The sequence below is a fragment of the Periplaneta americana genome, chromosome 4 (assembly GCF_040183065.1).
Source record: "Periplaneta americana isolate PAMFEO1 chromosome 4, P.americana_PAMFEO1_priV1, whole genome shotgun sequence".
NCBI classification, from domain to species: Eukaryota; Metazoa; Arthropoda; class Insecta; order Blattodea; family Blattidae; genus Periplaneta; species Periplaneta americana.
The window spans coordinates 53128467-53155707 of NC_091120.1; the positions used below are offsets into that span (position 1 = coordinate 53128467).

General features: G+C 34.9%; 1 protein-coding gene across 8 annotated transcripts in view; it reads right to left on the bottom strand.

Annotated features, from left to right (window-relative positions):
- Positions 1-27241, bottom strand: part of LOC138697814 (transcription factor SOX-5-like) — a 970705-nt gene that overhangs the window by 387388 nt on the left and 556076 nt on the right. The window lies entirely within an intron of this gene.

A 27241-nucleotide genomic window follows, 5' to 3' on the forward strand; every position in this document is an offset into this window, starting at 1 on the left:
TGAATTTTTTCACCTTTTCAAAGGATAAATTTCAAATTTTTATATTTCCATATCGTACAATATGCTAGTCACGAGACATAATCATATATTTTGTCTTTTCGGGATCTACTTCCAAACCTATCTCTTTACTTGCTTCAAGTAAAATTCCCGTATTTTCTCTAATCGTTTGTGGATTTTCTCCTAACATATTCACGTCATCCGCATAGACAAGCGGCTGATGTAACCCGTTCAATTCCAAACCCTCTCTGTTATCCTGTACTTTCCTAATGGCATACTCTAGAGCAAAATTAAAAAGTAAAGGTGATAGTGAATCTCCTTGCTTTAGCCCACAGTGAATTGGAAACGCATCTGACAGAAATTATTATTATTATTATTATTAATATTATTATTATTATTATTATTATTATTATTATTATTATTATTACTAGCCGTACCCGTGCGCTCCGCTGCACCTCTAAGAAATAAATATAAATAATTACATAATCAAAATGGGACGTTTGATCCAGGGAACATTCGTGTTTGATAGAAGGATAAATCGTTTAATATGTTACTTAATTTAAATTGTATTTATATAATTAAAATGCGATCATTTTGGTCCAGAGAGCACTCAGAAGTTACGGTAATAACATTATAGCATTATGTCCATCTAGAGAAACTACACTTTCCAATGGTGAAATAATAATTAATTATACAAATTGGTTAATTTAGCTTTCGATATTACTTCATACAAACACAGAAACATTCTCTGTAGGCTATGTTTCATAGCTTTCAATTGTTGTTGTCCAAGGCCCCTTATAGACGTAGTCATTTATTTTCATTTCATTACACCGCCTTAGATGGCATTGTATTTTAATTTTAAAACTCATTTATCTCATTAAATATCAGTCCTATCAAAATTTTGCAAAGAATAAAACGTATCGGAAATCCTTTTTAAAGAAATTTTGTTATGTAACATATTTCACAAAAATCAATAATAAGCGAGATATTTCGATTTATTTAATTCAGGCCCCCTTATAACCCCCCTTTTAAATAATGTAGTTTGAATGTCATATAGCCTAAAATCTAAGTTACAGCGAACTTAATTTATATTCCAATTTTCATATAAATCGGTTCAGCCATTATCGCGTGAAAAGGTAACAAACATCCAGACAGACAGACAGACAGACAGACAGACAGACAGACAGACAGACAGACATACATACAAACAAAAATTTCAAAAAAGCGATTTTCGGTTTCAGAGTGGTTAACTATATACGTTAGGACCAATTATTTTTGGAAAATCGAAAATTACCAGAAAAATTTCGGCTACATTATTATTATTATTATTATTATTATTATCATTATTATTATTATTATTATTATTATAAATCCAGAAATGCATATAGAGTGTTAGTTGGGAGACCGGAGGGAAAAAGACCTTTAGGGAGGCCGAGACGTAGATGGGAGGATAATATTAAAATGGATTTGAGGGAGGTGGGGTATGATGATAGAGACTGGATTAATCTTGCACAGGATAGGAACCGCTGGCGGGCTTATGTGAGGGCGGCAATGAACCTTCGGGTTCCTTAAAAGCCATTTGTAAGTAAGTATTATTATTATTATTATTATTATTATTATTATTATTATTACTATAAGACTTTAAGCCTACAGGTCGTGCGAAGATGACAAATTCTCAAACTTTCTCCTAGAAAATCCTAAAATTCAAATATCTGTATCCGTTAGAAGTAGCCTACTACAAAACATCACTGCACCTGTGTGAGTTTGGTGCGATGTCTTGTAGCGTCGCTGCGCTAAGTTTGGGAAACACCGCAATGGCCTGTATCAAATGTTAGGTTATACTGTTGTGACATTATAAATGGAGCTCAACTTCCACGGCCCTCATGTGCCTTCATGATGTCTAAAAGGGAAAACGTTTTCTTTATAATTTTGCAAATAATAGGAAGCTATAACACTGTATCATATTTCTTAATAGAAAAGAAAGCATAAATGGATCTCTTAAAGTTTAATTAATAATTGAGATCAATGTCCACAACACACAGAAAAGCGTACACATACAGCGCTAACAAAATTAAAACCATGTTGAAATCGCTGAAACTCTGTAATGAATAGAATTTACACAAACAGCAGTAATTTCAGTCACAAAGAAACAACTGGGTTTACAGTCACAATATTTGTCTTCAATTGCTGTCGGTTATTTTGGCAACGTTCATTTCTGAATTCAAGAAATCAAAGATATTCAAGGTATTAATGTTAATTTTTTTCGCAAATTTCCCTAACGAAATAGTTTTTTCTTTGCAGACGCGAACTGATTTATCTTGACCAAGTTGTACGAATGCAATAAAGAATCTTCCAAAGCTTTGGGAAAGTTTAGAACTCTACAATGATTCGAACTGCGGAGCATGTAGCCTAATTTCTCTTCATTCTGCATATTATAATTGACGGGTTCAGAGCCATAGTGGGCCAAGCGCCTTTTATTAAAAACGGAGAAAGCAAGGGTTAAAGTTAAGTGAATACTATAGTTCAATGAAGATTGACATATCATTTAATTTGAATGCGTATAGTTTATATTACTTGCTATATGTTTCCATTGACTTATGGTAATAACTTCATTTTAACCCTTGTTTTCTACGGTTTTAGTAAATGGCGCTTGGCCCACTATGGTTCTGAACCCTTCAATTAACCAAATGGTCATTTTTAAACTTTATGACAATTGTTCTTACCTAAATACATTTAATTTTTATATGAATGAAACTTTTTTGTAGCAATAATTTGAAAGAGTCCTGGTCTATTAATAATAGGCCTTCTGTATTGTTCATTTAACAGTGTTGCTGTCATTTTTATTTATTAAAAATATGCATAGGCCTAATTAGTAAAAATTTCGATCCGAATAGGCTATTATAGGACGTTTAACCTTATTATTTTCCTTAACTTTTAAAAGGATAATAAAATTGCAATCTGGCGAAGTTAGCTGAAACTCCCGTAAAATTGTTTTTCCTCTCCTCTCTTCGGATTTACCCAAATTTCGGACTACTGAGTTGCGGATTTGCGAAGTTTATCCTGTATTTTCATTCTTCATCTTCTCTCTCTCTCTCTGTCATCTTAATTCGTTTTCTGGTCAGTGACTAATCAGATATGAGTTCTCTGCTATACACGGTGATTCACGAGGATCTACCGTCCCTTACGGAGCTTATTTCCGAAGACATTATGAGCAAAAAATGTCATACAAACATTTGTCCTAATCTCAATATTTTTAGAATTACACTAATTTGAAGTTGTTTGTAAAATACCATTATTCTTGGGTTCTGAGGGTAAACAAAACTGCAGATAAAGAATGAACTATTCAGGAGTATCATTTCTTTTTAATTAGCTTATATTCTGAAGCTAGAATTGTGTTGTGAATTCCATAGTTGCTTCGTACAGGTTTTTTTTTATTTCTAACTACAAAATTACATTTTCTTACGCGTTTATCACAAAAATTGTTACAAATCATGCCACTCTTGTAAATTCTTTAAGACTGTACGTTAGAATCCACAATTAAACTGTAAAGAATCAAGTTTCTAAAGTCGTATGATTTGTAACAATTTTTGTGACAACTGCGTAAGAATGATGTAAATTCTAGTTAAAAATTGAGAAACAAAATCTGTAGAAAGCAATTAACAACACATTTACAGCTTCAGAACACTAGTCAATTAAGGAAATGACACTTCATTCTCTATTTGTAAAATTTTTTTACCCTTAAAAGGTATTTTACAAACAACTTCAAATTAGTGTAACTCTGAAAATAGTGAGATTAGGATACATGTTTATATGATATTTTTTGCTCAGAATGTCTTCGCAAATGCACTCCTTAAGGGACGGTAAATCCTCGTGAATCACTCTGTTTATCGATGAATTCGTTACTGTGTTCAAGGTAAGCTAATAGGCCTAGAGTATCGTCTATATTGCACAAATAATTACTTGTAACGTGACGCACATTGGGTAATTTCTTATTAATTAATCAGGATAACATAATAAAATATTTTTTGATAGACTGCTCTTGATAACTAATGCATTTCTCTTATCTAAACCGTTTATATATTTTAACAACGTATAAATTTATTAAAAAATACTTGCATAACGGAACAGCGTGGAAGTAGTTGAGTAACCCGAAAGCGTGGCGCCGAGACGGCACGTCGTAACATAATAATGGCGATGACGTTGCGGACATTACAATAGAGCTCATCAGGGTCGTCATTTGTCCTCTTGGAGGAAATCGGTTGGTTGTTCCGATTCTGTAATATGTTAAACTCCAGCACGAACCTTCTGAATTATGGGAGTCAGTGACCACACAGACCGGTGAGCGAAACAAACTCTACAGGACGTCAGAGAGGACAAGACTACAACTGTAAAATGTACAACCTAAAAGTGACGACCATTAAAGACGAACACCTTGATAGGACCAAGATAATACAATAGGAGTATACTGAATATACTTTTCATTTCAATTACTAATGATGTAGAGAAGTAACAGAGGATGTTTTAATAAGTTATATAACGACGCTGTCGATGTAATTGGTTCCAATTAATCAAGGTGTAAGACAAGGCTGTAGTATTTCACCAAGTTTGTTTTTAATATATATGGACGACATTCTTAGAGAATGGAACAATAGATCACCTAATGGTATTAAAATCATTCCTAGTTTTAGTATTAAGACGATGCTATTTGCGGATGAGCTACAAATCAATATATCAGTTACAAAGAATAAGTGAGATGTATAATTTTACAGGATTCTTTATCCATCAGCAGTAAAAAAGGTCGAATTTATCAGTGACAGGTTATCGTATTTAGTACTTAAGGGTAGATGGTGCGATATCGTAGTTATAAATGCTCACGACACAGAATTGCACGCATTGTATTCTTCACCTGACATAATTAGGAACATTAAATGCAGACGTTTGAGATGGGCAGGTCATGTAGCACGTATGGGAGAATCCAGAAATGCATATAGAGTGTTAGCTGGGAGACCGGAGGAAAAAGGACCTTTGAGGAGGCCGAGACATAGATGGGAGGATAATATTAAAATGGATTTGAGGGAGGTGGGATATGATGGTAGAGACTGGGTTAATCTTGCACAGGATAGGGACCGATGGCGGGCTTATGTGAGGGCGGCAATGAACCTTCGGGTTCCTTAAAAGCCAGTAAGTATTATTATTATTATTATTATTATTATTATTATTATTATTATTATTATCATCATCATGATCATGTGCAATATATTTATACCCATTCATTAAGAATGCTTGGTCTAATTAGATCTATAACTTATTCTTTTTCCCACTCCTATGTGTCTATTAATTTTATACTATACGTTGGTTAGATCCAAGCTGTTGTATCGAACTCCATTACTTCCACTGACTCGGATAAATTGGAGAATATTCAAAGAAAATGTATTTCCTTGTGTTCCTATAGATTTTTACCTAATTCCGATGATTACAAGTATGAGATTAACTGCAAATATTTTAATTGCTGTAGTTTATTTGCCAGACGTCAAGATCTTGATTATTTATTTTTTTGTAAAGTCATTAAGGGTGATATTGATTATGAATATGAATCCTTCTTAAGCAATATCAGTCTTCGTATTCCTGCAGAGGGTTTAAGATTAAACAAAAAAATTGTAATGGAAATCCTAAATCTCTCTCTCCGGTCTCCAGATGTATAAAATATGCTAATTTGCATTGATTTAACTTGAATCCATTTAATGTGTAGTATATACTTTTTGGAGTTTTACGTCAGTTGTTATTAATTTATGTCTTATATAAGTTTTTATGTAATTTTTTTATGTCTTATCTGTGCATTTTATATAATATGTCTATGTCTTATGCGTTGAACGTGCATTTATATGTCATGTGACTATTTCATGTCATTTTTATGTCATATACTTCCTTAAAAATAATATGTTTCTACGAAATGCTTACTTTTTTATGTAACACATCTGTGTGTGATATGTCCTGGGAAAGTATTGTATCTAATATGTCTGTTTCATATATTGTGTATCTATTTCTATGTATTACTATGATTTTATTATATTATACACATTTAATGTAATATGTGTATTTTATGTCATAATTATGTATATATTTTATGTAAGTATTTGTAAAATAGGGTTCTATAAACTTCGAAATTCAATAATAATAATAATAATAATAATAATAATAATAATAATAATAATAATAATAATTTATGTCTTTTGTTTAGATATTTATTTAAATTTAAATTCAAAATTCAAATATACAGAATAAAGAAATATAATTACAAAAACAAACAAAGAGAAATACAAATAAAATAACACAAGCAATATAAAAAGAAGATACAGTAGTATTAACAAAATTTGAGACCGAATGAGCAGCGCTCGTGTTCGGTCGCAGTTCAGATATAATATTAAAATAAAAAATAATAATATAAATAAATAAGTAAAATAAAATAGGAACTAAAATATAATTACAGCGGCAATGGAATTAAGTATATAATATAATATTAACACTAGAGAAGAATAATATCGCACGTGAAAAGTAGGATTAATATATATTTCAAAATTATAGAATACAAATATAATATAGGTTGATTAATTCATACACATAGGCTATAAATTTATTTAATCAAATTTAAGATATTAACACGTTTCTAATTTTCTTGTTATATGTTAGTGGGTTACATGTTAGAAGTTCTGGGTGTAATTTAGTTAAAGCATTGTACAACCGAGGACCAAAATTTATGCTATGCTTTAGACCAGCAGATGTGAGACATTTAGGTTCTACTAATGTTGAATTAATATGTATTATAGTTTTATTCTCGTCATCTTTTATATCATTTGCATTTTATTCATTTATATGATTCTAGTCTTCTATTTTCAGTTATCATTATATTTGTCATTATTTTAATAATTATTCCTATGCACTTTATTGTAATTTATATCATTGTTAATATTTTTGTTGAATTGTCTTGTGCTGAACTGTGATTGGCCCCTGGCTGTTGTACAGCACATTAAATATTAGTATTTAATAAAATAAATAAATAAATAAATAAATAAGTAATAATTATTATTATTATTTCAAATAAATGCCAGCTTTAGGCCTACATTAAACCATTACACAACCACACACACAAATAATATCATCAAAGTCCCATATTCATTGGGCTTCTAATACTAGAGACTGACTGAAGTAAAAATAAGATGTTTATACTTATACTTATGTATATGAAATAAGCTGTCTCGGAGATGAAGATTTTTACCGAGATTCAACGCACTTCCACAAACGATATCTTGGACGTAGTATAAACGAAGGAAAGACGATGCATCACCACCACTGATATCGCCGATACACAAATTTCATTTCGCTGCATTGCTTTTCCTCGCGGTGAGTGGGATGTTTCAAAATAACGAATTTCTTTGTCGTTTTCCCCTCCATCATCATAATCCCTACATTAGAACTCGGCGAGCGGCCATCACGTTATGTGCGACACGCAACATTTGAGCGTGCATAAACAGCCATCAAGAGCCAAGTCGATCCCCCTCGTAGGGGAAGTGAGGTCCTAATATGCCTCGAATTTCGGGAGGTCTTAGGATCGATAACTGATTGGGTTATTGATAAAATAACAATACTTCAGTACAACGGTAAGTAAGTAAGTAAGTAAGTAGTAGTAGTAATAATAATAATAATAATAATAATAATAATAATAATAATAATGAGAGAAGTTTTATATGATATTCTTATTGAATTTGGTATTCCCAAGAAACTAGTTCTATTAATTAAAATGTGTCTTAGCGAAACTTACAGCAGAGTCCGTATAGGCCAGTTTCTATCTGATGCTTTTCCAATTCACTGCGGGCTAAAGCAGGGAGATACATTGTCACCTCTACTTTTTAACTTTGCTCTAGAATATGCCATTAGGAAAGTTCAGGATAACAGGCAGGGTTTGGAATTGAACGGGTTACATCAGCTTCTTGTCTATGCGGATGACGTGAATATGTTAGGAGAAAATCCACAAACGATTAGGGAAAACACGGAAATTCTACTTGAAGCAAGTAAAGCGATAGGGTTGGAAGTAAATCCCGAAAAGACTAAGTATATGATTATGTCTCGTGACCATAATATTGTACGAAATGGAAATATCAAATATCTTGGAGCAACAGTAACAAATATAAATGACACTCAGGAGGAAATTAAACGCAGAATAAATATGGGAAATGCCTGTTATTATTCGGTTGAGAAGCTTTTGTCATCTAGTCTGCTGCCAAAAAATCTGAAAGTTAGAATTTATAAAACAGTTATATTACCGGTTGTTCTATATGGTTGTGAAGCTTGGACTCTCACTTTGAGACAGGAACAGAGATTTAGGGTGTTTGAGAATAAGGTTCTTAGGAAAATATTTGGGGTTAAGAGGGATGAAGTTACAGGAGAATGGAGAAAGTTACACAACGCAGAGCTGCAAGCATTGTATTCTTCACCTGACATAATTAGGAACATTAAATCCAGACGCTTGAGATGGGCAGGGCATGTAGCACGTATGGGCGAATCCAGAAATGCATATAGAGTGTTAGTTGGGAGGCCGGCGGGAAAAATACCTTTGGGGAGGCCGAGACGTAGATGGGAAGATAATTTTAAAATGGATTTGAGGGAGGTGGGATATGATGGTAGAGACTGGATTAATCTTGCTCAGGATAGGGCGGGCTTATGTGAGGGCGGCAATGAACCTCCGGGTTCCTTAAAAGCCAATAAGTAAGTAAGTAAGTAAGTAAGTAAGTAAGTAATAATAATCTTTGGCATAACGGCCCTTACTGTTAGCCTTTGCATCTCTAATGATCGCCTTTCAGTCATTCCGATCTAAAGCTTCTAATCTCCACTCCAATATTTCCAGATTTGCTAGATCCTTCTTTAAGCTCACATCATCAAGCCATATTATTTTTGTCTCCCAACTCTTCTTTCGCACCTGGATATTCATCGAGAATTATTCGTGGACTTGTGTATTATTCATTCAGACTCAAGTCTCTCAGCCATTCCAGTCCTCTGAGTTCTATGTCAGTAACAATAATGATATCTTTGTACAAATTCTGAAGCTCCATATTTGTTCCAATTCGCGTGTCTCCCTGATCCATAATGGTCTATATTTTCCTCAGTACTGTCGCTTCCCAGGTATTAAGGATTTTAATTGTTCGGTGAGGTAAGGGCCAAGTTTTGCTACCATTCACAACAGGTTTAATTATTGTTTTTATAAATTCTTATTTTGACTGTTAACAATATATCTGGCCTTCAAAATTTTGTTTTTTTTTTTGTTTTTTTTTTTACCATTTATTTATTTATTTAGTTAATACTTTACACTTGAGCTACATTAGGCATTGCAGCCCGAAAGAGCAGAAGCTCGTGCTCGGGCGCAGTTCAGATCAGTTATACAAAATATATCACAAAATTAAGAGAGTTCATTGAGCACAATAACATTAATAAATGGTAAAATACATACAGCATGTAATAATAGGGTCTATATACAAATAGAGAATACAAAAGTACATAAATATTAGAGTATCAATTTTTAACTCAATTAGCTTAAACAATTACATAATTAATCTGATTTGTTTCTTAAATCTGTGTGTGTTAATTGTACTTAGCTCAGGGTAAGCTCTAATTAATTCATTATATATTTTGGGTCCAAAATTTCTGCTGTGTTTTAGTCCAGCAGTTGTGTGGCATTTGGGAGTATTTAGAAAGAAACTGTAATTTTGTCTGGTATGATATTCGTGAGGATCAAATTTAAATTTATTGTGGTTTTTATGGAAGTAAATCAGCAATGTTTGTTTATAAACTTGTTCTGATATTCTAACGCAACTTTTACATGTTACATGGGCTTAATACGTGAAAAGATAAAGAATAATTATTTATTTGAAAGTACAACATATGCAATGAAGTCCACACTTGTGGAGTCACGGTCAGCGCGTCTGGCCGCGAAACTAGGTGGCCCGGGTTCGATTCCCGGTCGGGGCAAGTTACCTGGTTGAGGTTTTTTCCGGGATTTTCCCTCAACCCAAGATGAGCAAATGCTGGATAACTTTCGGTGCTGGACCCCGGACTCATTTCACCGGCATTATCACCTTCATCTCATTCAGACGCTAAATAACCTAAGCTGTTGATAAAGCGTCGTAAAATAACCTACTAAAATAAAATATGCAATGAGTAAATTGAATAATCTGAATATACTGAACATAATGAGAGAGAGAGAAGTAGCTTCTTAATTAACCAAATTTGCATAGCTAAATATCTTTCTTAAATATATCGAATTGCAACTCAAATACTGTACGTGCGGTTGTTCCTCAATGCAACATTGCAAGGAAGTTTTCATGCCCTTGGAGTTGTCAGTATGGGCAGCTAATTATGTTATATTCGCCTATCTGCTATGGGGTTGGTACAGGTTTGAGCATGACCTCATTAACATACTCAGCAACACTAGAAATGTTTTCGCTGCTCAAGAACTTACACAAATGCTTGCCAACTTAAGAAAAGTAATAATTCAGCTCAACATAAAAGAGGCGTCATGTTACAGACGAACCTTCTCAAGAAAAGAAATAAAAACCTACAGGGGTTATCACAATGAGGTCTGTTCCACAAAACAGCATCGGGGTGAAAGAGGGGAAGAAAAATAGGGAAAACTGAAGGAAGGAACACTTGTTCTTCCTCGAGCATCCGTTCGCCTGCTTTGTTGCATCAGATGGGCCCCCGCTCCGCAAGAAAGGACCCACCCACAAAAACACATCTCACATCCTTCCTGCAGCAAGTGTTGAAGTCTCTTTTCAGGAGAACAAAGCCTTCTCTCGCAGATCCTCTGCACCAGTTGCTACGCCAGGGGTGTCCTTACCCGTATCAGTTCGTAAATATTTAGGTCAGACACGTCAAAAACACGTGTTTCCTGCTAGGTCTGCGACAAGGTCACAGAATTTTTCTCACATCAAATTTATCTGCGGAAAAGTACAAAGGCAGAGAGTGGAAATCAAATAGGATAGAAAGCTGATAATATTTTCAGACATATATCGGTATAGCAAGAAATCAGAACAATTCAAAAGACGAAGAAAAATATTTATTTATGGAAGTTATTTTACGCACGGGTTATTTCATTCAGACATTTCAACAGAATGTAATTTAGCTACGTAATATATTATATAACGCAGAAACATACCGATAAAATTGAGGAAACACAATCGAACTTCCTTTTTATTGCTATTTTATTATATGTTTCTATTTATATTTTTCATTTCATTGGTCAAATTAACTCTCAAAAATAACCCTAGAGGACGAACGAGGAGACGATGACGCTATGAAGAGTTTATAAAGTCGGAACAAACCAAGGAGCTTAAACCATAGTTTTTACAGTTAATTGAAATTATTGTAATTGGTTTTGTATGCATATATTTCTATTTATAATGAATTTTCATTTTGAAAAGGTGGTATAGACCGATAAGCAATTAAATTAGGTAAAAATAGGTTGAATGGGTCCGTCTTCTTGCTTATCAAGTAATGTATAGTCTTAATTATTAACTATGTCACATTTATTGAATTGGATTAACGTTTTCGGCAACTATTTGCCATCATCAGATCATCACAAGTATCATGTTATACATACTGAATACTGATACTAAATATTCAAACAGAGTAATCATTTAGCATCAAGCATGATCGTAACCTGCTAGTTTAATTTACGTATTATACGGAACAAAATACTTTCACATGAATATTTAATAATATACGTAATTATTGCACGTCATAATTCCATTTGTGTCTAATCTTAACATTATGATAAAATGAAAATATTGTTCATGTAAACAGCTTAGTCAGTGCACGTCTAATTGTAACATTTATCTAGTCAAGTGGTAACCATGTTTGTTTGTTCGAATATTACTTATTTCCACTTAATTTTTGTAATTCAGTATTCAGTATGTATAACATGATACTTATGATGATCTGATGATGGCAAATAATTGCCGAAAACGTTAATCCAATCAATAAATGTGACATAGTTAATAATTAAGACTACACATTACTTGATAAGCAAAAAGACGGACCCATTTAACCTATATTCACCTATTTATAATGATTCAGTACAGTGTTTATGACATGGTAATTATGGATGGCGACAACGGATAATAGTTCTAACATTCTAAATGTGGTAAGCGCCAATTTTTTAAATTTCATTTTATTCAATCTAAGAGAAGAACATCCATATGGGAATACCATACTAAATTGGCTTTGTCGTAGCTCAACTGTAAGTGACTCATTCATGCGCCAAAAGACGGTGTTGTAGGTATCTCAACATGCATTGCGCAGTTGTTTTTCATCAATATCTCGGAAAGTTGTTTTTGGCACTTAGCACATTTAGAATGTTAGGTCCCCAATTGATGATGATGATGATGATGTGTGATAATCAGGGAACGGATTTATATGGACTAAAAATATATGAAATATGTAAATATATATGTAGTTATTTTTACCAAAATATGGAATTAAATATGGATTTTTACCAAAATATGGAATTAAATATGGACTTAAAATTATAAAAAAATGACTATGTACGTTAAATATTGGTACATTTTAATCAAACTAAACAAAAAATATAATGGACGTACCTTATCTTCCAATGTAGTTTCAACAAAACACAATTTTTATTGTCTGTTACCATAACAATAGGTTACAAACATTTCTTTCAAGTGCTGAAAAGTGAATCTTCTTCTATTGTCTCTGAGGATAGATTTATACTGACTAAAAGAGCGTTCGACGTCACAAGAAGTAACTGGTACATAATTCAATTTCACAATGTCTGCTGGGGATAAGTCCAAGTTAATCTTCACTGTTGATTCACCACTCATCACAGCAACAACCTTTTGTAGTTCTTCATATCCAGGGTTTTTTGAAAGTACAGTGTCCACCTTAGCTCTTACTGCATCTGCAACTTTACCTCTACCACGATTCAGTTGTTCCACAGTACTATTTATAATTTCAAAACTTTCAGATAGTGAAAGGTGCCTATTTTGGAGACTTTTGAGCGTTTTTATGATGCATGAAAATGTATGCTGAATGTGAGCTAAGTCATTCTTCACACTTATGTCACAGGTAACTGTTTTCGCAGTATCAATTGAGACTGCATCTTCAGAGTCCAATGCAAGGAGAACATTGTTAATAGAGTCTATATGTTCGGCATAATATTCAACTGCTTCTAGCCATGTACCCCATCTAGTTAAAATTGGCTTTGGTGGCAATGGAATTTCAGGGTACATTTCTTTCAACACGTTAACTCTACTGGGAGCTTTGAGAAATACTTTTTTCACTGATGAAATCAACAAATCTACTTTAGGGAAATTGTCTCTGACCACTTCTGCCACACGATGAAATGCATGCGCCACACAAGTAAAATGAGTCAATTTAGGATATACAACAGATAATGCTTGTCCAGCTTTGACCATATAAGGGGCAGCATCGCTAATAAAGAATAACACATTATCGTACATAATACCCTTTGGCCACAGGATACCCATAGCTTCGTTGAACAGTTTAACTATAGTTTTGTTATTGCACTTTTCTAGAACATCACAATGTAAAAGAATTCGTTCAGAATATTGTTCACTTAACAAACCGATAACTACATTACCAACAAGTCTACCTTCTTTGTCGGGAGTCTCATCAATGGAAACCCAAATTGAACTATCTTTAATTTCATCTCTTATCTTCTGTATTGTCTCATCGTAGATGGATGGAGCATACGTCTTCCTAAGTGTTGACTCATCCGGGATTGTATGTTGAGTATATTTTTCAAGGAATTCCCTGAAGACCTTATTCTTTAGTTTGTAGAGAGGAATATCAGCAGAGATGAGAGAACGGCACAGGTCGATGTTAAACTCAGATCTTACATTCGATGTTGTTGGTTGTGTTAAAAACAATTGTCTCTGCTTGGAATTTAGTTGTTTGTTGGCCTGATGTTTACTAGTTGTAATGTGTTGTTGCACCAGGAACTTTTGTGTAGATGATACTGCACACTGACACAAATTACAAAATAATATTTTATTGTCAGTTGATAAACCATCTTCTTTAAATTCTGAAATGTAACTTGTTAGTTTTGATTTTAAATTGACTGAATGACGTACTTTTGGCATATTTACCGTCTTTATAGTATGATTTACAAAACTGAACCTATGTGTACTCTGACTGGCATTTAACTGTTGAGCTGCACAACTGAAGTCTGTTAAAAATTTTAAATTAAATTAATACAGTTTTGTAACTTACTTTCCCATTGTTGATAGGACTGCTAATTTTCAAATAACTCTGATGTTAAAGGGATTACTGAACATGTGTTTAAATCTCTATTGTTGAAATGTATTTTTAAAAGTTAATGGAATTTTGTTTTGTTTTATTGTTAAACCTAATATAATATGGACTGTTTTATATGAAATATGGAAAATATATGGAAATTAACGAAAATATGTACTAAACTCTAAAATATGGAAAAATATGGAAAATAAAAGTAGGATTTTTCAACCCTACACATTGTGAAACATAAAGATAATGCAAAATATAAATTATATTAGCTTTATAAGTAAATATGTATTTACATATAAATCCTTTCCCTGGTGATAATATAAGTCATTGAGAAAACACGCAATCGAGAACTATTGCTTTCGAAAATGCAAGTTAAGGTAAAATTACTCTGACGACGTAAAAGCTGCAGAATAAATTTATTCAACAATTATATTTAAAATAACACGTCTTTAATTCTATAAGAATTTTCATTTCATAATGGACAAGTTCGGACTTCGATTTAAGGAACCGATATCTCAAACAATAATATTAATGTTCTTAAACTTACAATGCAAAAGTTTTAATAAAGTTCTTCTTTATGCAGACTTCATTGTGTTGTTTTCCTGATGATGAATAACGTTTATATGTATAGACAATGATAAAGCATGATCATCGTTCACATTTCTATCACGCGTTTTTGTTCAAATCCCATGATGTTATTGGTCTTCCAAGTTTCTTCGTCCTTGAATGTGACATTGCAATGCTGCTTACCGTGGGAGACGTATTCCAGTTTCTATACATCAGTGATCTCACTGTTTTATTACTACTTTAGATTGACTTTTTAATTATTCTCTTATATCAACACTGGTTTTATGTTCCAATTCAGTTTACTAATAGACTATGGAAATGTGTTTATACAAGAAAGAAGAATCTTTTTTGGTGTTTCTGGCCTTTAATTTTTTTGTGCCTACAAACCGTAAAACGATGTAATTTTGATGTGGCTAGAATAACTAATCAATTTACTGGTTTTTCCATTTCATAATGGCAAACTAAGTGCACAATATTTCGTTTTTATCTGCTTTCGCATACTGGGAGTAGAACGACCGCACCAGAGATGAGATAACAACAATCCCTGATTGAAAACTATCGATGTAATCGAGATTTCAATTGTTGCCGCACTTACGCGTAAGAAAAAGTTGATATTCATTCATTCATTCATTCAGTCATTCATTGTTTTGCTCAAGGGCAGGTCTTTCACTGCAAACCCGCTTTCTCCAGTCTTTTCTATTTTATGCCTTCCTCTTTGTTTCCTTATATGATCCATATATCTTAATGTCGTCTATCATCTGATATATTTTTCTACCCCGAACTTTTCTTCCGTTCACCTAAACTTTGATACAACATCGTAAAAGCTAATGGAAAGTTTCGTTTACAAATATTAAAAGATCTATTCATGAAAAAGCGGGGAATACATTATCTTGTTAAAAAGAACATGGAAAAATATCCTTCAACATGATAATAAAAGTAACGAAAACTTTCCAAAGTATACACACAGTCGTGTCTTTGCCCCTATCCTATGGAAAAATCCCGCTTTAAGAGTATGTCTATTTCAGAAAAAAGAACACTAAACACACACAATAATTTCATGAATTTATTTCATTTATTACATTCCAAAATAGTATTATATTATGAAACAAGTTCATTATGTTATATGTAATGGTACGAGTCAATTTTTAGGGAATACGAGACATAATCATATACTTTGTCTTTTTGAGATTTAGGCCTACTTCCAAACCTATCACTTTACTTACTTCAAGTAAAATTCCCATGTTTTTCCTTACCATTTGTGGATTTTCTCCTAACATCCACATAAACAAGAAGCTGATGTAACCCATTCAATTCCAAACCCTGTCTGTTATTCTGGACTTTCCTAATGACATATTCTAGAGTAAAGTTAAAAAGTGAAGGTGAATGAAGGTGATAATGTTTGTCCTTGCTTTAGCCCGTAGTAAATTGGAAAAGCATAAGACAAACTGGCCTATACGGACTCTGCTGTACGTTTCACTGAGACACATTTTAATTAATCGAACTAGTTTCTTGGGAATATCAAATTTAATAAGAATATATCCACAAAATAATCAACTGGGTAGTAGCGCAATAACTATAACTCCACACACTGAATTACTGCCGTTCAACTAGAATTCTGCTTTTTAAACGCTTCTGCAAGAACTTTTAAAATGCCGGGTAGCCGTCAAGTTGTGTAAAAGCTTTCCTGCTTAGAGTAGTAACATGTCAGCGTACTACCACAGTCTAATATATACAGTCACGAAGCTTGAGTTATGAGGGTGGTAAGAACAATAGACTGTGCCGGTACTATTTCGCATTGTCTGTAATGAGGCGATATTAGCGATCCTAGTGGTTAGCAACTATCTATGGATGCATATTTACTACATATTGAGCTTCGTGACTGCATATACTAGACTGTGGTACTACCTGAAAAAAAAAATAGAAGAACTTTGCTATTCAGGGATAATAAAATATATGATATGGACGGAGTTACGCAATAAGAGACCAAGCCCCAAAAACCTGTTTCGAGATATTGGCCATTGAAATAAACCTGTTTCTTTTTATAACATATTTTATGCAAGAAATGTTATAATACTCATACTATTACAAAAAATTGTACAAATAATATAAAAAAAGGCTAACCCATTTTTAATAAGAGACCAGCAGTTTAATTAATATTTTAAAGCAAAATAAATAAATAAATTTTATGGAATAAACGAACTTTTGCTTATAAATAGCAGCAAAATTCATATATCGCATTCTTGATTTTTTACGTGTTAAATTAGCCTGCCATCAACAGATCTGTGTAAATATTTCTTTTTTTTTTTTTTTTCAAATTGTCGGTTGGTCTATTATTGCGTAACTCCGTCCAATTAGTCTATACTGAAAGAGTCGAAATGAGGTTATACTGAAGAAAGATGCTCTAACACCTAAGATTGAGCGTCTGTCGTTTTGGTGAAAAGTCATCAATTACCCGAGTGATGGTAAGGCCAGAGTAATAACAAAAGTATGTTTAATAGGTCTACTGTTTGCGATTGCTTTAAACTGAAGGCAGACAGAATCTAATGTTCCACTGAGGCCACACAATATACGACGCGTACTCCTCTCTCTGCTTCTATGGACAGATCGATAATAGATTACCTCCGTTTAAGTGGAAGGAAGAAGTCTGTGAATAATTCATAATTCCAGAGGATATCCAGTCCTTCTATCCTTCCACTCAAATGCCCTTCGTGGCCGCAGTTTGTGATTCGTAATCGATGTTCTATATACGACGTCAGATATATGTTTTCCGCCTTCATCCTGTGACTCTTCTTTACATTAACAATAACTGCATGGCATCTTACTCCCCCATGTATCGTATAACTCGACTGATCTGTGTAAAACAGTTTTATTCCACGACTAAATAATGTTTTTACTTTTTGTAAACAAAGAAAATGAAGGTTTGTTATCTGCTTTCCTAAAAAAAAAATTAATGTAAACCGAAAAACTTTTCCGTAGATTTCCACATTCGAGAAAACTACTGTATCTTGCCTCATCGGCCTCTGTAACTTCCTAGAGCAGTACTTTCCGAACTTTTTTATATGGCGACACCCTAGCAAACTCTAAAAATTTAGTACGTCACCTTATTCCTGAAATGAAAGTGTCCCACACATTAATTGCTACTTGCACACTCTTCATAAAATCAATAAAATTAACACACATTTCCAGTATTATTAAAATATTAGACTATATGAGGCGAAAGAAACATTTACGTAGAGTTCTAAGATGAGGAAAACAATCACACTTATCTTCATCCTTAGTTTTAGTTTTTCAGTGGGTCACATGTGCTTGGCGAATCTTACAAATGAAGGGTTCAGAGCCATAGTGGGCCAAGCGCCATTTATTAAAAACGGAGAAAGTAAGGGTTTAAGTTAAGTGAATACCATAGTTTAATGAAGATTTACATATCATTTAGTTTGAATGTGTATACTTTATATTACTTGCTATATGTTTCCATTGAATTATGGCGATAACTTCATTTTAACCCTTGTTTTCTACGGTTTCAGTAAATGGCGCTTGGCCCATTATGGTTCTGAAATCTTCAAATGTATTTTATGTTTTGACGAATAGACTATAGGATAAATTCACTCGAATTTCTTCATCCAGCATTTGTAAACTGCCACGTTTCACTGTTTTGATATTGGTCATCACAGAAAATCCTGCTTCGCAATAATATGTGGTTGAAAACTGCAACAAAACTACAATTTTCCGTTCAACAAGATGCGGAAAATGTTCAAGTGAAACCCAGACGTCTGAGTATTTCTAACAAAGTAAATGTTATTCAACGCCTTGAAAACGGCACAGATATTAAGAATATTGCTGGAGAGTTTAAGGTAATATTTATTTATTTATCTAATTTATTTATTATTGTATTTAATAGACAGACATATTCTAGGAAATAAAAATTAATTTGTATTAACGTTGTATCCGAATCACTTATTATAATGAATTAACTTTTTAAGTACCCATTTCCATATGATCGATTTTTTACTGTCCATAATATTTCTTAACTTTCATGCTCTTCCTAAACATGATGCTTGTCGATTGCAGAGGACTTACTCTGCATGTTATATCTAATAAGCAAAATTCTCATGGGGGCAGTTGGAAAGTTAAATTCTTTTCTGTCACCATGTTAATAATGTCAAAACAAGTGCTTATACAAATTTTAGCCACTCGAGTGCAATTACGTGAGCCGTAAAAAATAAGTTTCCCTGGGGACGTTTACAGAAAGAAAACTCAATTTCACGGAAAGATGTATTTGAACAGATACAGCAATTGTTGAGCTATTTTTCAACATATTCCCCACCGAAATGAGACATCTGTCATACCATGGGATCAATTTTGTATCCCTGTTTCGTAGAAGTCTGCCGCTTGGGATCGAAACCAGTATGTGACAGGCATCTACACCTTTCTGTCGATCCCATGGTATGACAAATGTCTCAATTCCAGTGGGGAATATGTTGAAAAATAGCTCAACAGTTGATGTATCTGCTGCAATAAATTTTTCCAATGAAATTGTATAATTTTATTTCTGTAAAGGGCCCAGGGAAACATTTTTACGGCCCTCGTAATTTGGATCGAGTGACCAAAATTTGTAGAAGCACTTGTTTTGAAATTATTAACATGGTGGAAGAAAAAAATTAACTTTTTATCTGCCCCTTGAGAATGTTTGCTTGTAAATAGATAAACATTGGCTTTGTCGCAACTTCCCATTGTAAAAAAGGATGATAGTATGTTCGAATCCCTGAAATTTTTGTTCCACAAAATCTGTCCATTGTTTTCGGAACAACCGAATACAGTCATTCCTGAAGAAACAATCGGTATGCTGGCATCAAGGCATTGTGCTGGGTCACGTGATGTTGATACCCCCGCGCGGGGTCCGCTCGCTATCGGGATGGTATGCCTCTTCTTCCTCATGTCATTCCCGCGATACGTGACACTTTGTCTGCTGTTGCACATGGCTGGTATGCCGCCACGCGCCCTCTGACCCCGATACGATAAACAGCAATCTCTCTGCAGGAATGCTGCGGCCGCTGCTGCTACCAACGGCAGAGAATGGACCAAGTGGAGGTGCTCCCAATTACGAACGACACCTGCTAGTCTAGTATTTCTCAAAACACTGCCGAACGTTAGGTACAATTTTTGTTTGTTTGTTTTTTAATATGTCAAAAGTTCTTACATCATCCCGACCACATAAACAAGGAACTCCGCTGCTTATGAATGCCTAGTGTAGGTTAAAAATCTACAGGACAGAACGAATCAGGGACCAATCTTTAAGCCTTGGTCTTTCTGAATCGATGCATACGATGTGCAGGTTGCGAGGTCCGCCTCGCACAAATCCGGACCAGGGTTGCCATACGTGCGACTATATTCGTACGCATACGACTATTTTGATTAATTGTACGAGGTACGACCGAACTCTATGTCGTACGCAATTTTGTACGACTATTTTTCTAAAGGGGCAAAATTATTTTGGAACCTATAATGTTGGTCTATATTAAAATAAAATTAACAGTTAATTCCTCACTTTTCTAGACAACTTTTCTTCATTAAGTATGTCATTGGCTAATATGAAAAAATGCTTTAAAGGGATAAAAGATCCTTTGAAAATCAATATGGTGACTATATTTGCCGTGAAAGTCATAATTCGTCATGTTGAGCTCCAGGTTTCATGTATGGTGCTTATTCAAAGTAACACGAGTTCAGAGGTCTGCTAATTTCCTTGTATGTTCAACAATGGAAGTATTTTAACAATGAAATACGAATAGTACCGCAGTAGAATTAAGAAGTCTAAACGCGCGGACAATAAATTATTTAGCGACATTTTAGCTGTGAAGGGTTTGAGTCGACTGCAGGTGGATTAATTTGATGCAGACCTAACCATCAGCTGCCGCATTGATTGATACTAAATATCTTCCGTCGCGCCGGCCAAAGATAAAGTTTCTCCTGGCTTTCAATATAATAATGTTGTTTCCGACCGAGCGTCATCGTGCTTGCTTTACACAGGAATGATGGTCTCGATGAAGAATGCTAAATGTTATTGTGGATATCAACTATAATTTAGTAATATTCTTCATTGGATGAAGAAATGGCTGCTGATTTATTTCAATGCTGGAAGTCATTGTGGATGTGAACAATAGTTAGTAATATTCCTAATTGGGACTAAAATTTTATTGTAGAATTTTATTTATTTATTTATAGGCCTACTAACCACTTTTTTTGGGTGTTATGGGAAATATATTTTTGCGCACCATCTATAAAAATAGTAAAATGATAAATGTACGACAATTTTATGCTGAAGTACGACATTTTTCATAAGTTGGTACGACGATTCCGTTTCCTTTATCTGGCAACCCTGATCCGGACTACACGAGGGATAGTGAGTGGTTTCTATGGCTGCGAGGTGCGCAGACCTCGCATCTCGCAGTTATAGAAACCACTATCCCTCGTATAGTCCGGATTTGTGCACCTTGCACGTCGCATGCGTCGGTTCAGAAAAATCAAGGCTTTACACTATAATCTTTTCGCTGTGAGAAAAATCCTAATGTAAACAGTAGCACGTGACTGAAGTGAGGCTTCATTGGCCGCTGTTTGGCGCCAGAGATTCTCAGTACGTGTTCCCGCCTACTGTTGTACATTCTGTTTCATGTTAAACATTTCCCGTTACTCGTCAAGTAGGTCTAACCTCACTACTATGCATTCATTTGCTTAGGAAACATTTATTTTATAATTACTGTAATTAAATTATTTTAAGTCTTATGTCTTCACAATGGACAGTTGAGGATGCAAAAGCCACACTTCAGTACCACGTGCTTACGTAAAAACTACGAGTTCAAGTGACGCCAGTTTGTTACAAGAACAGACTACCTCGGTATTACTGTTGGTATTCATCCGCGTTCATAATACATATGTAACAAAATATAAAAGCAGCTTTTCTTTTACACAGAGTTTTACATATGAGTAAAGTTAAATGTTTCATCGTATTTAACAACTAGAATTCAATGTTTTATTTTCAAATAATACAAGATTGCGGTTTCCAAATACGAACTAAATTTTCCTGCGTCGTATGACTGTTTCTACTGGGAGCCAACCACGCGTATGACAGCAACGTGCTTATGTTTACATTAAGATTTTTCCTACAGCGAAAACAGTATATGTGACGGGCTGTGATCCGTGTCTATTATTTCGCGTTAAATCAGGCTGAAACCCACATTCGTCTTTATTTAACTAAGTTACATTCAGTCGAAGAAAGTCACGGTAAAAACCTTGACCAGATAGGTCCGCACCGGGGATCGAACCCAGGAGTTATCAAATACGAGTCCAGTGCGTTACTACTGAGCCATGTCGCTCGGTTAAAATCCAACCTTACCGAAGTTGGTAAACGCAGAAACTGAGCAGTGATGAGTCTAGGTATTATCCTAAAGGGAGAGAGAATGGGAACTTTTTAGACCTATCTGGAACCGATGAATATTTTTAAGTATTTCTTAGAAACGGTCCCGCGCCGTGGTGTCGTAGTCTAGGGCATCCTACCCTAGGAATCGCGTTACGGAATGCGCGCTGGTTCGAGTCTTCATGGGGAAATAAATGTTCTCATGAAATTTCGGCCAGTGTATGGGACCGGTGCCCACCCAGCATCGTGATGCACTTGGGGAGCTACGATAGGTAGCGAAATCCGGTTGCGAATGCCAGCTATGACGGCTGGGGGGATCATTCTAGTAGGATGATCGTCCACCTCTGCTTCGACATGTGGGCGTGAGGCCAGCAGCCAGCTGGTCGGTCTAGGCCCTTCACGGGCTGTAGCGCCACGGATTATTATTATTTATTATTTTATTATTCTTAGAAACGAAATCAATAATTGTTTTTTTTTTTCAATATTCCTCATGTTCGTCTACTGGAGCCTCGTGAGAAAATAAGGAAGAGATATAGGCTACCTCTCGTAGATTTTTTAAATTAATTTGAACATTTTTTGCTTAGAGGGTAGGCCTATATTTCGTCAATTTTCCCCCTAAATATGTCTTTGCAATTGAATACAATGCATGGCAAGAAAGTATGACGACATATTACCTCTAGAAATTTTGGACTATCGTCCGAAAAGAGAAGGTCGAGAAGACCTCTGAAATGCTCGATGGACGAATTCCATTATTTAAAATTCGTGAAGACTTATAGGGTGCTATTCATAGACATTTCGCTAGCCCGCGCTACGAGCGTGCTAAACAGGATTCATATCATATCATATCGCTAACACTGGTTTATGAATACGCAAAACGTTAGTTCGCTGATCATCCACCGAAAGCCCGCGCTAAGAATGTCTATGAATAGGGCCCAAAAAGTTTAATGATCGTGCTGATTTATAGGTCACATTTACGAAAATTCTCAGAATACATTCCTCGCCTCACTGCAAATCAAAGGTTTATTATTTCTACTTGCAATAACGAGTAACATTCTACGTAACTCAAGAAGATCTTATTTCCTTAGTGTTGCCTTTTTTGTTATTATTTCGTTACCAACAGACGCTACTTTAATTCGCTAAAGAAGTCCAGTTGTGAGTCAAACATTCCGTTTTGAAGCTAGGCAAGAACTGCAAAGACTTCGACAGAATTATCCCGAATTACTGACGCATTCTCTACTGGAATCAGAGAAAAAGTAGCGAACAAAGAAGAATGGCCATCCCTGCAGAAGAAAGAGACAGAATATGTGGTGCAGAGATCTGGAGCAAAGGACGAGAGCATCTGTTTGCCATTACTCTGGCTGAACAACGGGCGACTCGACATCATTTCTGGGTTCTGGAAATTGGACCACCGCTCATGGAAGAAGGTGCCTTTCCGTTCATTACCTAAAATCTCGCTCCCTCAAACGACTGCCGCCGGCATGGGGGTCAGCTTTCTACACACACTTGCTAGTGCTCCGTCTGACCCCTCAGGACGGTCTTCACCCGACACTTCTGTCGCAGAAATCTGGATGCAATCCCAGCTTTGTTTCCTTTGTTCTGTTTCACACAGGGTTGTCATATCTCCGTAGTTTTATAGTCCTTTTATGTATGGGAGGATGGGATGGCAGTACACATGTTCGGCCCTGAGAGGATGCAAAAGTTTTTTTGTGTTTCCTGTAACTAACTTCAAACGTTAAGACCAAAGTCACTCCTACAATATGAGTATACGAAATTTTTCTTTACAAAAATAAAGCGACCAGACAAATATGCAAGCCACTTACCTCTCATAATGACGAGGCAATACCAACTATTTTCAAACTATGGTCCACGGACCACTTGTAATACTCGAGATGTAGCTTAGTACACGGCACAATAAATAAATGGATGAGAGAATGAATGGATAAATTGGTAATTAGAGATAGATAGATAGATAGATAGATAGATAGATAGATAGATAGATAGATAGATAGATAGATAGATAGATAGATAGATAGATAGATAGATAGATAGATTTTATTTTATTGGGTTATTTTACGACGCTGTATCAACATCTAGGTCATTTAGCGTCTGAATGAAATGAATGTGATAATGCCGGTGACATGAGTCCGGGGTCCAGCACCGAAAGTTACCCAGCATTTGCTCGTATTGGGTTGAGGGAAAACCCCGGAAAAAACCTCAACCTGGTAACTTGCCCCGACCGGGATTCGAACCCGGGCCACCTGGTTTCGCGGCCAGACGCTCTGACCGTTACTCCACAGGTGTGGACCTAGATAGATAGATAGATAGATAGATAGATAGATAGATAGATAGATAGATAGATAGATAGATAGATAGATTTATTTATTATTTTGCTAATAATTGTAACATAAAATATAATATATACAGAAAAACTTTAGCTCGCTCCTGAAAGAGTAGAACTCATGCTCAGGGGCGGATTCCTGAATTGAAATTAATAATTATACAATACAATTTGTCTTATGTCTACTATGCAATTATAGTATATAAATTTAAATTTACAATAGATAGATAAATAGATAAATAAATAAATAAATAAATAAAATTGAATTAAACTGATGATGCTACATTTTGATTATTGTGACAGACTACTGATATGAATTCTGATTTAGTCCCAAGATTACAACGCGTAGGCTTACATAATGCCTCCATTTGTGTTTCACATGCAACATCCGTAAAATATGATTACATTACACCTTCTCTTGAAATAAAATACTTCAATCAATTTTCGGCGATGTAAGCAAGTGAACTTTCGAAGGAGACTGTAACGTTAGCAGTCTTATTTTGTGTATCTGTGTGTGAGACAGAGAGAGAGAGAAAAAAGAGAAGCTATGTGCGCATACCGACGCGTGTGTCTTAGTACGTACGTGCGTCCAAGTGCGTGCGCTGATGTTGCCATAGACACTGATTCTGAAGTTGGGCAGGGGCAAGGCACCTTCTATCCCCTTAACTTATAAAGGCTGGGACGTTACCCCTCCCCCCAATAAAATTAAGAGCTCACCTCTGCAAATAACTCTAAGAGAGATTCCTCATGTTAAAAAAAATATAATTAATTTGTCTGAAGAGAAACCGTATCTTAATTAAGTTGGGTATAGGAGGAAATGAACTAGCCACCCTATCCCATTATCTCTTGACTTAGTTGCCTCATAAGTGGTGCCTTGTTGGTACCACTTTTGAGGTGTCTGTCTCCGGACAGTTGCTTACTTACTTGAATATTGTACAATATTGTAATGGAGGAAAAAATGTTGCATATTTCCAAACATGTTACTTCTGTAAGCTGTATCTAATCCCTTGAGCAGTTCCCATGGGTATTAGGCCTGAGTCCTGAGAGTATAGTAGGCCTATACTATACCATACTTCGTACATGATTATGATATAAGGACGTATATGCAGAGATCCGAAGTATAGTATAAGATACCTGCATTTGTACCCTAACTGTAACCTAAAGAATTTTTCAGCATATTTCCCTCATGACAGTGACTTCTTTTTTTAAGTGTAGAATTATATTGAACTTTAAAAATAAAACAACAAATGTTCCAGGACTCAGGAGGATAAGAAAAATCAGACGATGTTATTTTCTATAAAATATGTAAGAGAATTTTATAGAAACAACAATTAAGGTTTTCTATCACTTTTGTGCGGAGTTCTGCCCCCCCCCCCATATTTCAAAGAAGTCGGCGCCTATGCGATGTTGTTCATATTTGCTAATGTGTGATGTGTGCTAGTGTGCATGTGCGTGGCATAGGCATATTTATTGAATAAACCTGGAAAAAAACGCGCCAGACAGATATGTCTGGACCACTGTAAATTTCTTTCCGACGGCTACGAAAGTACTGTAATATGGCTAGCATTAATTTTATCCAGTGGCTGCCCACAATGAAAACAAACAAGAGAGAGAGAGAGAGAGAGAGAGAGAAAGAGAGGGTCTTGCATGTAGAAGTAGTATTCAGGACTACGCCCTCTTCATTATTATTCAATGGACGATTATAAACAATTCAAAGATTTCGTGTACGAGGATATCTAGAATAAGATTATATCTCAATCGATTAATAAAATTGGGCGTGACTTTCGTAATAGTGTGGTACGATTACAGTACTCAATGGATCCCACATAAAAAAATACGCGAGTCGTTAAGATAATACAGATCAAATTGTATTATTCGCTTCGCCATCACCAGATGTCTCTGTCGCTGGACAGAGCTTCTTGGAACAAAGACAGCTCAGTGTTACAGACTCCCAAGTAAACTTTGTGGCATTTTGCTTCATGTGTTGTTTTATTTTACTTTTTTGCGCACCGCTTCTGCTGGAAGATGGGAAGTAAAAAGACTTGTACAGGCAGCAGCAGCGGCAGCAGGCGCTTATTCAGCACAAAACAAGGAGATGTGATTGTGACGTCATGTAAACAATGACAGAGTTTTATACACAAACATCCGCGAAGCTTATATATCTTATATTGGCTAGTTTGCTGGGACCTTTTGCCGACACGATAATAATTCAAACAAAAATGCCGCTATATATGTATACAATTCCATTCGAGTGTTATCCAAATATTAGAAAATTAAAAAGATTTTTTTTTATATTGAAGTGTAATAAGAGAAATTACACCCATTAATTTTGTGTTGGAAACGTTCTCATATAAAAACGAGACGGCATGTATTTCTTTTGTCGTGTAGAAAAGCAATGAAGCTGTGTTTAATCATTGGAGAGTAAAGTTAGTTTAAAGTCGGTAAATTCAATAAACATTTCCCTTTGTTATGTTGGTACGAGTCGGGCAGAGATGGTAAGTAAAACATTTTCAAGCTTCTATACATTACGAAGGCGTAAAACACATATATAAAAGGTTTAAATAAAAATATAATGATCGTAAGACAACTATCATTTCCTC